A 14,157-nucleotide genomic window follows, 5' to 3' on the forward strand; every position below is an offset into this window, starting at 1 on the left:
CCAGGATAGAAGACTCTGTGGAACTGGTTTTGGGCAGAAAAGCCATGCTTCATTTGGTCACAAAGGACTACGATCTATCTTTTGAACCACTGGACCAATTTGTATGATTCTGACCTATGTTTGTATTTGGAGTATGCTGATTCTGAAAATGTAAGTTTTATGTGAATGTGATGCATACTTTTAAAGTTATGAATAATGTGGAAAAACTGTATTTCTCTGCTTGTGATAATTACATTACCCATTTTGTAATGGCACCCCTTTATGCCCAGGGTGCCATTACAAAAGATGAGAGCGGAATAGTGGGGGATTAGCTCAAATGGTAGAGTGCTCGCTTAGCATGTGAGAGGTAGCGGGATCGATGCTTCTTCTTTTAAATGAAGGGTGCTTAGTTGAGCTTTTTGTTTACCTGGATGTCATTGCCACAGCAGCATGTTGCAAAATGTTTAACTGCTTACCTGATTCTTCAAAAAAGTCCTACTTTGACATTGAGTGAACTCACGAATTACCTTCGATAGCTCAGCTGGTAGACCGGAGGACTGTAGTTGGTATATGATAGCAATCCTTAGGTCGCTGGTTCAATTCCGGCTCGAAGGACATTTGCTTTTCTCTCTTGTAGAGCAGAGGACTGTATGTTGCATGTCTGTATTTTATGTAATAAATGTAACCTTGTGTATTTTACTGTCTAATTACTGCCATGTGCTTAATGGAGTTTTGCATCTGTCCTTGGAGATAATTGGATTACTTCCCAATTATCTCCAGGATAGAAGACTCTGTGGAACTGGTTTTGGGCAGAAAAGCCATGCTTCATTTGGTCACAAAGGACTACGATCTATCTTTTGAACCACTGGACCAATTTGTATGATTCTGACCTATGTTTGTATTTGGAGTATGCTGATTCTGAAAATGTAAGTTTTATGTGAATGTGATGCATACTTTTAAAGTTATGAATAATGTGGAAAAACTGTATTTCTCTGCTTGTGATAATTACATTACCCATTTTGTAATGGCACCCCTTTATGCCCAGGGTGCCATTACAAAAGATGAGAGCGTAATAGTGGGGGATTAGCTCAAATGGTAGAGTGCTCGCTTAGCATGTGAGAGGTAGCGGGATCGATGCTTCTTCTTTTAAATGAAGGGTGCTTAGTTGAACTTTTTGTTTACCTGGATGTCATTGCCACAGCAGCATGTTGCAAAATGTTTAACTGCTTACCTGATTCTTCAAAAATGTCCTACTTTGACATTGAGTGAACTCACGAATTACCTTCGATAGCTCAGCTGGTAGAGCGGAGGACTGTAGTTGGTATATGATAGCAATCCTTAGGTCGCTGGGTCAATTCCGGCTCGAAGGACATTTGTTTTTCTCTCTTGTAGAGCAGAGGACTGTATGTTGCATGTCTGTATTTTATGTAATAAATGTAACCTTGTGTATTTTACTGTCTTTTTACTGCCATGTGCTTAACGGAGTTTTGCATCTGTCCTTGGAGATAATTGGATTACTTCCCAATTATCTCCAGGATAGAAGACTCTGTGGAACTGGTTTTGGGCAGAAAAGCCATGCTTCATTTGGTCACAAAGGACTACGATCTATCTTTTGAACCACTGGACCAATTTGTATGATTCTGACCTATGTTTGTATTTGGAGTATGCTGATTCTGAAAATGTAAGTTTTATGTGAATGTGATGCATACTTTTAAAGTTATGAATAATGTGGAAAAACTGTATTTCTCTGCTTGTGATAATTACATTACCCATTTTGTAATGGCACCCCTTTATGCCCAGGGTGCCATTACAAAAGATGAGTGCGGAAAAGTGGGGGATTAGCTCAAATGGTAGAGCGCTCACTTAGCATGTGAGAGGTAGCGGGATCGATGCCCGCATTCTCCAGTGGCTTCTTCTTCGTTTAAATGAAGGGTGCTTAGACTGTATGTTGCATGTCTGTATTTTATGTAATAAATGTAACCTTGTGTATTTTACTGTCTTTTTACTGCCATGTGCTTAATGGAGTTTTGCATCTGTCCTTGGAGATAATTGGATTACTTCTCAATTATCTCCAGGATAGAAGACTCTGTGGAACTGGTTTTGGGCAGAAAAGCCATGCTTCATTTGTTCACAAAGGACTACGATCTATCTTTTGAACCACTGGACCAATTTGTATTTGGAGTATGCTGATTCTGAAAATGTAAGTTTTATGTGAATGTGATGCATACTTTTAAAGTTATGAATAATGTGGAAAAACTGTATTTCTCTGCTTGTGATAATTACATTACCCATTTTGTAATGGCACCCCTTTATGCCCAGGGTGCCATTACAAAAGATGAGAGCGGAATAGTGGGGGATTAGCTCAAATGGTAGAGTGCTCGCTTAGCATGTGAGAGGTAGCGGGATCGATGCTTCTTCTTTTAAATGAAGGGTGCTTAGTTGAACTTTTTGTTTACCTGGATGTCATTGCCACAGCAGCATGTTGCAAAATGTTTAACTGCTTACCTGATTCTTCAAAAATGTCCTACTTTGACATTGAGTGAACTCACGAATTACCTTCGATAGCTCAGCTGGTAGAGCGGAGGACTGTAGTTGGTATATGATAGCAATCCTTAGGTCGCTGGTTCAATTCCGGCTCGAAGGACATTTGCTTTTCTCTCTTGTAGAGCAGAGGACTGTATGTTGCATGTCTGTATTTTATGTAATAAATGTAACCTTGTGTATTTTACTGTCTTTTTACTGCCATGTGCTTAATGGAGTTTTGCATCTGTCCTTGGAGATAATTGGATTACTTCCCAATTATCTCCAGGATAGAAGACTCTGTGGAACTGGTTTTGGGCAGAAAAGCCATGCTTCATTTGGTCACAAAGGACTACGATCTATCTTTTGAACCACTGGACCAATTTGTATGATTCTGACCTATGTTTGTATTTGGAGTATGCTGATTCTGAAAATGTAAGTTTTATGTGAATGTGATGCATACTTTTAAAGTTATGAATAATGTGGAAAAACTGTATTTCTCTGCTTGTGATAATTACATTACCCATTTTGTAATGGCACCCCTTTATGCCCAGGGTGCCATTACAAAAGATGAGTGCGGAAAAGTGGGGGATTAGCTCAAATGGTAGAGTGCTCGCTTAGCATGTGAGAGGTAGCGGGATCGATGCTTCTTATTTTAAATGAAGGGTGCTTAGTTGAACTTTTTGTTTACCTGGATGTCATTGCCACAGCAGCATGTTGCAAAATGTTTAACTGCTTACCTGATTCTTCAAAAATGTCCTACTTTGACATTGAGTGAACTCACAAATTACCTTCGATAGCTCAGCTGGTAGAGCGGAGGACTGTAGTTGGTATATGATAGCAATCCTTAGGTCGCTGGTTCAATTCCGGCTCGAAGGACATTTGTTTTTCTCTCTTGTAGAGCAGAGGACTGTATGTTGCATGTCTGTATTTTATGTAATAAATGTAACCTTGTGTATTTTACTGTCTTTTTACTGCCATGTGCTTAACGGAGTTTTGCATCTGTCCTTGGAGATAATTGGATTACTTCCCAATTATCTCCAGGATAGAAGACTCTGTGGAACTGGTTTTGGGCAGAAAAGCCATGCTTCATTTGGTCACAAAGGACTACGATCTATCTTTTGAACCACTGGACCAATTTGTATGATTCTGACCTATGTTTGTATTTGGAGTATGCTGATTCTGAAAATGTAAGTTTTATGTGAATGTGATGCATACTTTTAAAGTTATGAATAATGTGGAAAAACTGTATTTCTCTGCTTGTGATAATTACATTACCCATTTTGTAATGGCACCCCTTTATGCCCAGGGTGCCATTACAAAAGATGAGTGCGGAAAAGTGGGGGATTAGCTCAAATGGTAGAGCGCTCGCTTAGCATGTGAGAGGTAGCGGGATCGATGCCCGCATTCTCCAGTGGCTTCTTCTTCTTTTAAATGAAGGGTGCTTAGACTGTATGTTGCATGTCTGTATTTTATGTAATAAATGTAACCTTGTATATTTTACTGTCTTTTTACTGCCATGTGCTTAATGGAGTTTTGCATCTGTCCTTGGAGATAATTGGATTACTTCTCAATTATCTCCAGGATAGAAGACTCTGTGGAACTGGTTTTGGGCAGAAAAGCCATGCTTCATTTGTTCACAAAGGACTACGATCTATCTTTTGAACCACTGGACCAATTTGTATTTGGAGTATGCTGATTCTGAAAATGTAAGTTTTATGTGAATGTGATGCATACTTTTAAAGTTATGAATAATGTGGAAAAACTGTATTTCTCTGCTTGTGATAATTACATTACCCATTTTGTAATGGCACCCCTTTATGCCCAGGGTGCCATTACAAAAGATGAGAGCGGAAAAGTGGGGGATTAGCTCAAATGGTAGAGTGCTCGCTTAGCATGTGAGAGGTAGCGGGATCGATGCTTCTTCTTTTAAATGAAGGGTGCTTAGTTGAACTTTTTGTTTACCTGGATGTCATTGCCACAGCAGCATGTTGCAAAATGTTTAACTGCTTACCTGATTCTTCAAAAATGTCCTACTTTGACATTGAGTGAACTCACAAATTACCTTCGATAGCTCAGCTGGTAGAGCGGAGGACTGTAGTTGGTATATGATAGCAATCCTTAGGTCGCTGGTTCAATTCCGGCTCGAAGGACATTTGTTTTTCTCTCTTGTAGAGCAGAGGACTGTATGTTGCATGTCTGTATTTTATGTAATAAATGTAATCTTGTGTATTTTACTGTCTTTTTACTGCCATGTGCTTAACGGAGTTTTGCATCTGTCCTTGGAGATAATTGGATTACTTCCCAATTATCTCCAGGATAGAAGACTCTGTGGAACTGGTTTTGGGCAGAAAAGCCATGCTTCATTTGGTCACAAAGGACTACGATCTATCTTTTGAACCACTGGACCAATTTGTATGATTCTGACCTATGTTTGTATTTGGAGTATGCTGATTCTGAAAATGTAAGTTTTATGTGAATGTGATGCATACTTTTAAAGTTATGAATAATGTGGAAAAACTGTATTTCTCTGCTTGTGATAATTACATTACCCATTTTGTAATGGCACCCCTTTATGCCCAGGGTGCCATTACAAAAGATGAGTGCGGAAAAGTGGGGGATTAGCTCAAATGGTAGAGCGCTCGCTTAGCATGTGAGAGGTAGCGGGATCGATGCCCGCATTCTCCAGTGGCTTCTTCTTCTTTTAAATGAAGGGTGCTTAGACTGTATGTTGCATGTCTGTATTTTATGTAATAAATGTAACCTTGTGTATTTTACTGTCTTTTTACTGCCATGTGCTTAATGGAGTTTTGCATCTGTCCTTGGAGATAATTGGATTACTTCTCAATTATCTCCAGGATAGAAGACTCTGTGGAACTGGTTTTGGGCAGAAAAGCCATGCTTCATTTGTTCACAAAGGACTACGATCTATCTTTTGAACCACTGGACCAATTTGTATTTGGAGTATGCTGATTCTGAAAATGTAAGTTTTATGTGAATGTGATGCATACTTTTAAAGTTATGAATAATGTGGAAAAACTGTATTTCTCTGCTTGTGATAATTACATTACCCATTTTGTAATGGCACCCCTTTATGCCCAGGGTGCCATTACAAAAGATGAGAGCGGAAAAGTGGGGGATTAGCTCAAATGGTAGAGCGCTCGCTTAGCATGTGAGAGGTAGCAGGATCGATGCCCGCATTCTCCAGTGGCTGCTTCTTCTTTTAAATGAAGGGTGCTTAGACTGTATGTTGAATGTCTGTATTTTATGTAATAAATGTAACCTTGTGTATTTTACTGTCTTTTTACTGCCATGTGCTTAATGGAGTTTTGCATCTGTCCTTGGAGATAATTGGATTACTTCCCAATTATCTCCAGGATAGAAGACTCTGTGGAACTGGTTTTGGGCAGAAAAGCCATGCTTCATTTGGTCACAAAGGACTACGATCTATCTTTTGAACCACTGGACCAATTTGTATGATTCTGACCTATGTTTGTATTTGGAGTATGCTGATTCTGAAAATGTAAGTTTTATGTGAATGTGATGCATACTTTTAAAGTTATGAATAATGTGGAAAAACTGTATTTCTCTGCTTGTGATAATTACATTACCCATTTTGTAATGGCACCCCTTTATGCCCAGGGTGCCATTACAAAAGATGAGAGCGGAAAAGTGGGGGATTAGCTCAAATGGTAGAGTGCTCGCTTAGCATGTGAGAGGTAGCGGGATCGATGCTTCTTCTTTTAAATGAAGGGTGCTTAGTTGAACTTTTTGTTTACCTGGATGTCATTGCCACAGCAGCATGTTGCAAAATGTTTAACTGCTTACCCGATTCTTCAAAAATGTCCTACTTTGACATTGAGTGAACTCACAAATTACCTTCGATAGCTCAGCTGGTAGAGCGGAGGACTGTAGTTGGTATATGATAGCAATCCTTAGGTCGCTGGTTCAATTCTGGCTCGAAGGACATGTGTTTTTCTCTCTTGTAGAGCAGAGGACTGTATGTTGCATGTCTGTATTTTATGTAATAAATATAACCTTGTGTATTTTACTGTCTTTTTACTGCCATGTGCTTAATGGAGTTTTGCATCTGTCCTTGGAGATAATTGGATTACTTCCCAATTATCTCCAGGATAGAAGACTCGGTGGAACTGGTTTTGGGCAGAAAAGCCATGCTTCATTTGGTCACAAAGGACTACGATCTATCTTTTGAACCACTGGACCAATTTGTATGATTCTGACCTATGTTTGTATTTGGAGTATGCTGATTCTGAAAATGTAAGTTTTATGTGAATGTGATGCATACTTTTAAAGTTATGAATAATGTGGAAAAACTGTATTTCTCTGCTTGTGATAATTACATTACCCATTTTGTAATGGCACCCCTTTATGCCCAGGGTGCCATTACAAAAGATGAGTGCGGAAAAGTGGGGGATTAGCTCAAATGGTAGAGCGCTCGCTTAGCATGTGAGAGGTAGCGGGATCGATGCCCGCATTCTCCAGTGGCTTCTTCTTCTTTTAAATGAAGGGTGCTTAGACTGTATGTTGCATGTCTGTATTTTATGTAATAAATGTAACCTTGTGTATTTTACTGTCTTTTTACTGCCATGTGCTTAATGGAGTTTTGCATCTGTCCTTGGAGATAATTGGATTACTTCTCAATTATCTCCAGGATAGAAGACTCTGTGGAACTGGTTTTGGGCAGAAAAGCCATGCTTCATTTGTTCACAAAGGACTACGATCTATCTTTTGAACCACTGGACCAATTTGTATTTGGAGTATGCTGATTCTGAAAATGTAAGTTTTATGTGAATGTGATGCATACTTTTAAAGTTATGAATAATGTGGAAAAACTGTATTTCTCTGCTTGTAATAATTACATTACCCATTTTGTAATGGCACCCCTTTATGCCCAGGGTGCCATTACAAAAGATGAGAGCGGAAAAGTGGGGGATTAGCTCAAATGGTAGAGTGCTCGCTTAGCATGTGAGAGGTAGCGGGATCGATGCTTCTTCTTTTAAATGAAGGGTGCTTAGTTGAACTTTTTGTTTACCTGGATGTCATTGCCACAGCAGCATGTTGCAAAATGTTTAACTGCTTACCTGATTCTTCAAAAATGTCCTACTTTGACATTGAGTGAACTCACAAATTACCTTCGATAGCTCAGCTGGTAGAGCGGAGGACTGTAGTTGGTATATGATAGCAATCCTTAGGTCGCTGGTTCAATTCCGGCTCGAAGGACATTTGTTTTTCTCTCTTGTAGAGCAGAGGACTGTATGTTGCATGTCTGTATTTTATGTAATAAATGTAACCTTGTGTATTTTACTGTCTTTTTACTGCCATGTGCTTAACGGAGTTTTGCATCTGTCCTTGGAGATAATTGGATTACTTCCCAATTATCTCCAGGATAGAAGACTCTGTGGAACTGGTTTTGGGCAGAAAAGCCATGCTTCATTTGGTCACAAAGGACTACGATCTATCTTTTGAACCACTGGACCAATTTGTATGATTCTGACCTATGTTTGTATTTGGAGTATGCTGATTCTGAAAATGTAAGTTTTATGTGAATGTGATGCATACTTTTAAAGTTATGAATAATGTGGAAAAACTGTATTTCTCTGCTTGTGATAATTACATTACCCATTTTGTAATGGCACCCCTTTATGCCCAGGGTGCCATTACAAAAGATGAGAGCGGAATAGTGGGGGATTAGCTCAAATGGTAGAGTGCTCGCTTAGCATGTGAGAGGTAGCGGGATCGATGCTTCTTCTTTTAAATGAAGGGTGCTTAGTTGAACTTTTTGTTTACCTGGATGTCATTGCCACAGCAGCATGTTGCAAAATGTTTAACTGCTTACCTGATTCTTCAAAAATGTCCTACTTTGACATTGAGTGAACTCACGAATTACCTTCGATAGCTCAGCTGGTAGAGCGGAGGACTGTAGTTGGTATATGATAGCAATCCTTAGGTCGCTGGTTCAATTCTGGCTCGAAGGACATGTGTTTTTCTCTCTTGTAGAGCAGAGGACTGTATGTTGCATGTCTGTATTTTATGTAATAAATATAACCTTGTGTATTTTACTGTCTTTTTACTGCCATGTGCTTAATGGAGTTTTGCATCTGTCCTTGGAGATAATTGGATTACTTCCCAATTATCTCCAGGATAGAAGACTCTGTGGAACTGGTTTTGGGCAGAAAAGCCATGCTTCATTTGGTCACAAAGGACTACGATCTATCTTTTGAACCACTGGACCAATTTGTATGATTCTGACCTATGTTTGTATTTGGAGTATGCTGATTCTGAAAATGTAAGTTTTATGTGAATGTGATGCATACTTTTAAAGTTATGAATAATGTGGAAAAACTGTATTTCTCTGCTTGTGATAATTACATTACCCATTTTGTAATGGCACCCCTTTATGCCCAGGGTGCCATTACAAAAGATGAGTGCGGAAAAGTGGGGGATTAGCTCAAATGGTAGAGCGCTCGCTTAGCATGTGAGAGGTAGCGGGATCGATGCCCGCATTCTCCAGTGGCTTCTTCTTCTTTTAAATGAAGGGTGCTTAGACTGTATGTTGCATGTCTGTATTTTATGTAATAAATGTAACCTTGTGTATTTTACTGTCTTTTTACTGCCATGTGCTTAATGGAGTTTTGCATCTGTCCTTGGAGATAATTGGATTACTTCTCAATTATCTCCAGGATAGAAGACTCTGTGGAACTGGTTTTGGGCAGAAAAGCCATGCTTCATTTGTTCACAAAGGACTACGATCTATCTTTTGAACCACTGGACCAATTTGTATTTGGAGTATGCTGATTCTGAAAATGTAAGTTTTATGTGAATGTGATGCATACTTTTAAAGTTATGAATAATGTGGAAAAACTGTATTTCTCTGCTTGTAATAATTACATTACCCATTTTGTAATGGCACCCCTTTATGCCCAGGGTGCCATTACAAAAGATGAGAGCGGAAAAGTGGGGGATTAGCTCAAATGGTAGAGTGCTCGCTTAGCATGTGAGAGGTAGCGGGATCGATGCTTCTTCTTTTAAATGAAGGGTGCTTAGTTGAACTTTTTGTTTACCTGGATGTCATTGCCACAGCAGCATGTTGCAAAATGTTTAACTGCTTACCTGATTCTTCAAAAATGTCCTACTTTGACATTGAGTGAACTCACAAATTACCTTCGATAGCTCAGCTGGTAGAGCGGAGGACTGTAGTTGGTATATGATAGCAATCCTTAGGTCGCTGGTTCAATTCCGGCTCGAAGGACATTTGTTTTTCTCTCTTGTAGAGCAGAGGACTGTATGTTGCATGTCTGTATTTTATGTAATAAATGTAACCTTGTGTATTTTACTGTCTTTTTACTGCCATGTGCTTAACGGAGTTTTGCATCTGTCCTTGGAGATAATTGGATTACTTCCCAATTATCTCCAGGATAGAAGACTCTGTGGAACTGGTTTTGGGCAGAAAAGCCATGCTTCATTTGGTCACAAAGGACTACGATCTATCTTTTGAACCACTGGACCAATTTGTATGATTCTGACCTATGTTTGTATTTGGAGTATGCTGATTCTGAAAATGTAAGTTTTATGTGAATGTGATGCATACTTTTAAAGTTATGAATAATGTGGAAAAACTGTATTTCTCTGCTTGTGATAATTACATTACCCATTTTGTAATGGCACCCCTTTATGCCCAGGGTGCCATTACAAAAGATGAGTGCGGAAAAGTGGGGGATTAGCTCAAATGGTAGAGCGCTCGCTTAGCATGTGAGAGGTAGCGGGATCGATGCCCGCATTCTCCAGTGGCTTCTTCTTCTTTTAAATGAAGGGTGCTTAGACTGTATGTTGCATGTCTGTATTTTATGTAATAAATGTAACCTTGTGTATTTTACTGTCTTTTTACTGCCATGTGCTTAATGGAGTTTTGCATCTGTCCTTGGAGATAATTGGATTACTTCTCAATTATCTCCAGGATAGAAGACTCTGTGGAACTGGTTTTGGGCAGAAAAGCCATGCTTCATTTGTTCACAAAGGACTACGATCTATCTTTTGAACCACTGGACCAATTTGTATTTGGAGTATGCTGATTCTGAAAATGTAAGTTTTATGTGAATGTGATGCATACTTTTAAAGTTATGAATAATGTGGAAAAACTGTATTTCTCTGCTTGTGATAATTACATTACCCATTTTGTAATGGCACCCCTTTATGCCCAGGGTGCCATTACAAAAGATGAGAGCGGAAAAGTGGGGGATTAGCTCAAATGGTAGAGCGCTCGCTTAGCATGTGAGAGGTAGCAGGATCGATGCCCGCATTCTCCAGTGGCTGCTTCTTCTTTTAAATAAAGGGTGCTTAGACTGTATGTTGAATGTCTGTATTTTATGTAATAAATGTAACCTTGTGTATTTTACTGTCTTTTTACTGCCATGTGCTTAATGGAGTTTTGCATCTGTCCTTGGAGATAATTGGATTACTTCCCAATTATCTCCAGGATAGAAGACTCTGTGGAACTGGTTTTGGGCAGAAAAGCCATGCTTCATTTGGTCACAAAGGACTACGATCTATCTTTTGAACCACTGGACCAATTTGTATGATTCTGACCTATGTTTGTATTTGGAGTATGCTGATTCTGAAAATGTAAGTTTTATGTGAATGTGATGCATACTTTTAAAGTTATGAATAATGTGGAAAAACTGTATTTCTCTGCTTGTGATAATTACATTACCCATTTTGTAATGGCACCCCTTTATGCCCAGGGTGCCATTACAAAAGATGAGAGCGGAAAAGTGGGGGATTAGCTCAAATGGTAGAGTGCTCGCTTAGCATGTGAGAGGTAGCGGGATCGATGCTTCTTCTTTTAAATGAAGGGTGCTTAGTTGAACTTTTTGTTTACCTGGATGTCATTGCCACAGCAGCATGTTGCAAAATGTTTAACTGCTTACCCGATTCTTCAAAAATGTCCTACTTTGACATTGAGTGAACTCACAAATTACCTTCGATAGCTCAGCTGGTAGAGCGGAGGACTGTAGTTGGTATATGATAGCAATCCTTAGGTCGCTGGTTCAATTCTGGCTCGAAGGACATGTGTTTTTCTCTCTTGTAGAGCAGAGGACTGTATGTTGCATGTCTGTATTTTATGTAATAAATATAACCTTGTGTATTTTACTGTCTTTTTACTGCCATGTGCTTAATGGAGTTTTGCATCTGTCCTTGGAGATAATTGGATTACTTCCCAATTATCTCCAGGATAGAAGACTCGGTGGAACTGGTTTTGGGCAGAAAAGCCATGCTTCATTTGGTCACAAAGGACTACGATCTATCTTTTGAACCACTGGACCAATTTGTATGATTCTGACCTATGTTTGTATTTGGAGTATGCTGATTCTGAAAATGTAAGTTTTATGTGAATGTGATGCATACTTTTAAAGTTATGAATAATGTGGAAAAACTGTATTTCTCTGCTTGTGATAATTACATTACCCATTTTGTAATGGCACCCCTTTATGCCCAGGGTGCCATTACAAAAGATGAGTGCGGAAAAGTGGGGGATTAGCTCAAATGGTAGAGCGCTCGCTTAGCATGTGAGAGGTAGCGGGATCGATGCCCGCATTCTCCAGTGGCTTCTTCTTCTTTTAAATGAAGGGTGCTTAGACTGTATGTTGCATGTCTGTATTTTATGTAATAAATGTAACCTTGTGTATTTTACTGTCTTTTTACTGCCATGTGCTTAATGGAGTTTTGCATCTGTCCTTGGAGATAATTGGATTACTTCTCAATTATCTCCAGGATAGAAGACTCTGTGGAACTGGTTTTGGGCAGAAAAGCCATGCTTCATTTGTTCACAAAGGACTACGATCTATCTTTTGAACCACTGGACCAATTTGTATTTGGAGTATGCTGATTCTGAAAATGTAAGTTTTATGTGAATGTGATGCATACTTTTAAAGTTATGAATAATGTGGAAAAACTGTATTTCTCTGCTTGTAATAATTACATTACCCATTTTGTAATGGCACCCCTTTATGCCCAGGGTGCCATTACAAAAGATGAGAGCGGAAAAGTGGGGGATTAGCTCAAATGGTAGAGTGCTCGCTTAGCATGTGAGAGGTAGCGGGATCGATGCTTCTTCTTTTAAATGAAGGGTGCTTAGTTGAACTTTTTGTTTACCTGGATGTCATTGCCACAGCAGCATGTTGCAAAATGTTTAACTGCTTACCTGATTCTTCAAAAATGTCCTACTTTGACATTGAGTGAACTCACAAATTACCTTCGATAGCTCAGCTGGTAGAGCGGAGGACTGTAGTTGGTATATGATAGCAATCCTTAGGTCGCTGGTTCAATTCCGGCTCGAAGGACATTTGTTTTTCTCTCTTGTAGAGCAGAGGACTGTATGTTGCATGTCTGTATTTTATGTAATAAATGTAACCTTGTGTATTTTACTGTCTTTTTACTGCCATGTGCTTAACGGAGTTTTGCATCTGTCCTTGGAGATAATTGGATTACTTCCCAATTATCTCCAGGATAGAAGACTCTGTGGAACTGGTTTTGGGCAGAAAAGCCATGCTTCATTTGGTCACAAAGGACTACGATCTATCTTTTGAACCACTGGACCAATTTGTATGATTCTGACCTATGTTTGTATTTGGAGTATGCTGATTCTGAAAATGTAAGTTTTATGTGAATGTGATGCATACTTTTAAAGTTATGAATAATGTGGAAAAACTGTATTTCTCTGCTTGTGATAATTACATTACCCATTTTGTAATGGCACCCCTTTATGCCCAGGGTGCCATTACAAAAGATGAGAGCGGAATAGTGGGGGATTAGCTCAAATGGTAGAGTGCTCGCTTAGCATGTGAGAGGTAGCGGGATCGATGCTTCTTCTTTTAAATGAAGGGTGCTTAGTTGAACTTTTTGTTTACCTGGATGTCATTGCCACAGCAGCATGTTGCAAAATGTTTAACTGCTTACCTGATTCTTCAAAAATGTCCTACTTTGACATTGAGTGAACTCACGAATTACCTTCGATAGCTCAGCTGGTAGAGCGGAGGACTGTAGTTGGTATATGATAGCAATCCTTAGGTCGCTGGTTCAATTCTGGCTCGAAGGACATGTGTTTTTCTCTCTTGTAGAGCAGAGGACTGTATGTTGCATGTCTGTATTTTATGTAATAAATATAACCTTGTGTATTTTACTGTCTTTTTACTGCCATGTGCTTAATGGAGTTTTGCATCTGTCCTTGGAGATAATTGGATTACTTCCCAATTATCTCCAGGATAGAAGACTCTGTGGAACTGGTTTTGGGCAGAAAAGCCATGCTTCATTTGGTCACAAAGGACTACGATCTATCTTTTGAACCACTGGACCAATTTGTATGATTCTGACCTATGTTTGTATTTGGAGTATGCTGATTCTGAAAATGTAAGTTTTATGTGAATGTGATGCATACTTTTAAAGTTATGAATAATGTGGAAAAACTGTATTTCTCTGCTTGTGATAATTACATTACCCATTTTGTAATGGCACCCCTTTATGCCCAGGGTGCCATTACAAAAGATGAGTGCGGAAAAGTGGGGGATTAGCTCAAATGGTAGAGCGCTCGCTTAGCATGTGAGAGGTAGCGGGATCGATGCCCGCATTCTCCAGTGGCTTCTT

The 14,157-nt window shown here is 39.2% G+C and overlaps 6 non-coding genes across 6 annotated transcripts; all 6 read left to right on the forward strand.

Annotated features, from left to right (window-relative positions):
* The first annotated feature begins 2,534 nt into the window (after positions 1-2,534).
* On the forward strand, positions 2,535-2,623 carry TRNAY-GUA (transfer RNA tyrosine (anticodon GUA)). Its single transcript is given in 2 exon segments — positions 2,535-2,571; positions 2,588-2,623. It is a non-coding gene; the product is annotated as a tRNA-Tyr (tRNA).
* A 666-nt stretch (positions 2,624-3,289) lies between these two features.
* On the forward strand, positions 3,290-3,378 carry TRNAY-GUA (transfer RNA tyrosine (anticodon GUA)). The gene is given in 2 exon segments: positions 3,290-3,326; positions 3,343-3,378. It is a non-coding gene; the product is annotated as a tRNA-Tyr (tRNA).
* A 1,185-nt stretch (positions 3,379-4,563) lies between these two features.
* Positions 4,564-4,652, forward strand: TRNAY-GUA (transfer RNA tyrosine (anticodon GUA)). The gene is given in 2 exon segments: positions 4,564-4,600; positions 4,617-4,652. It is a non-coding gene; the product is annotated as a tRNA-Tyr (tRNA).
* A 2,999-nt stretch (positions 4,653-7,651) lies between these two features.
* Positions 7,652-7,740, forward strand: TRNAY-GUA (transfer RNA tyrosine (anticodon GUA)). Its single transcript is given in 2 exon segments — positions 7,652-7,688; positions 7,705-7,740. It is a non-coding gene; the product is annotated as a tRNA-Tyr (tRNA).
* A 1,940-nt stretch (positions 7,741-9,680) lies between these two features.
* TRNAY-GUA (transfer RNA tyrosine (anticodon GUA)) lies at positions 9,681-9,769 on the forward strand. Its single transcript is given in 2 exon segments — positions 9,681-9,717; positions 9,734-9,769. It is a non-coding gene; the product is annotated as a tRNA-Tyr (tRNA).
* A 2,999-nt stretch (positions 9,770-12,768) lies between these two features.
* On the forward strand, positions 12,769-12,857 carry TRNAY-GUA (transfer RNA tyrosine (anticodon GUA)). The gene is given in 2 exon segments: positions 12,769-12,805; positions 12,822-12,857. It is a non-coding gene; the product is annotated as a tRNA-Tyr (tRNA).
* Positions 12,858-14,157: the final 1,300 nt, after the last annotated feature.

Source organism: Pelobates fuscus, chromosome 4, assembly GCF_036172605.1.
Source record: "Pelobates fuscus isolate aPelFus1 chromosome 4, aPelFus1.pri, whole genome shotgun sequence".
NCBI classification, from domain to species: Eukaryota; Metazoa; Chordata; class Amphibia; order Anura; family Pelobatidae; genus Pelobates; species Pelobates fuscus.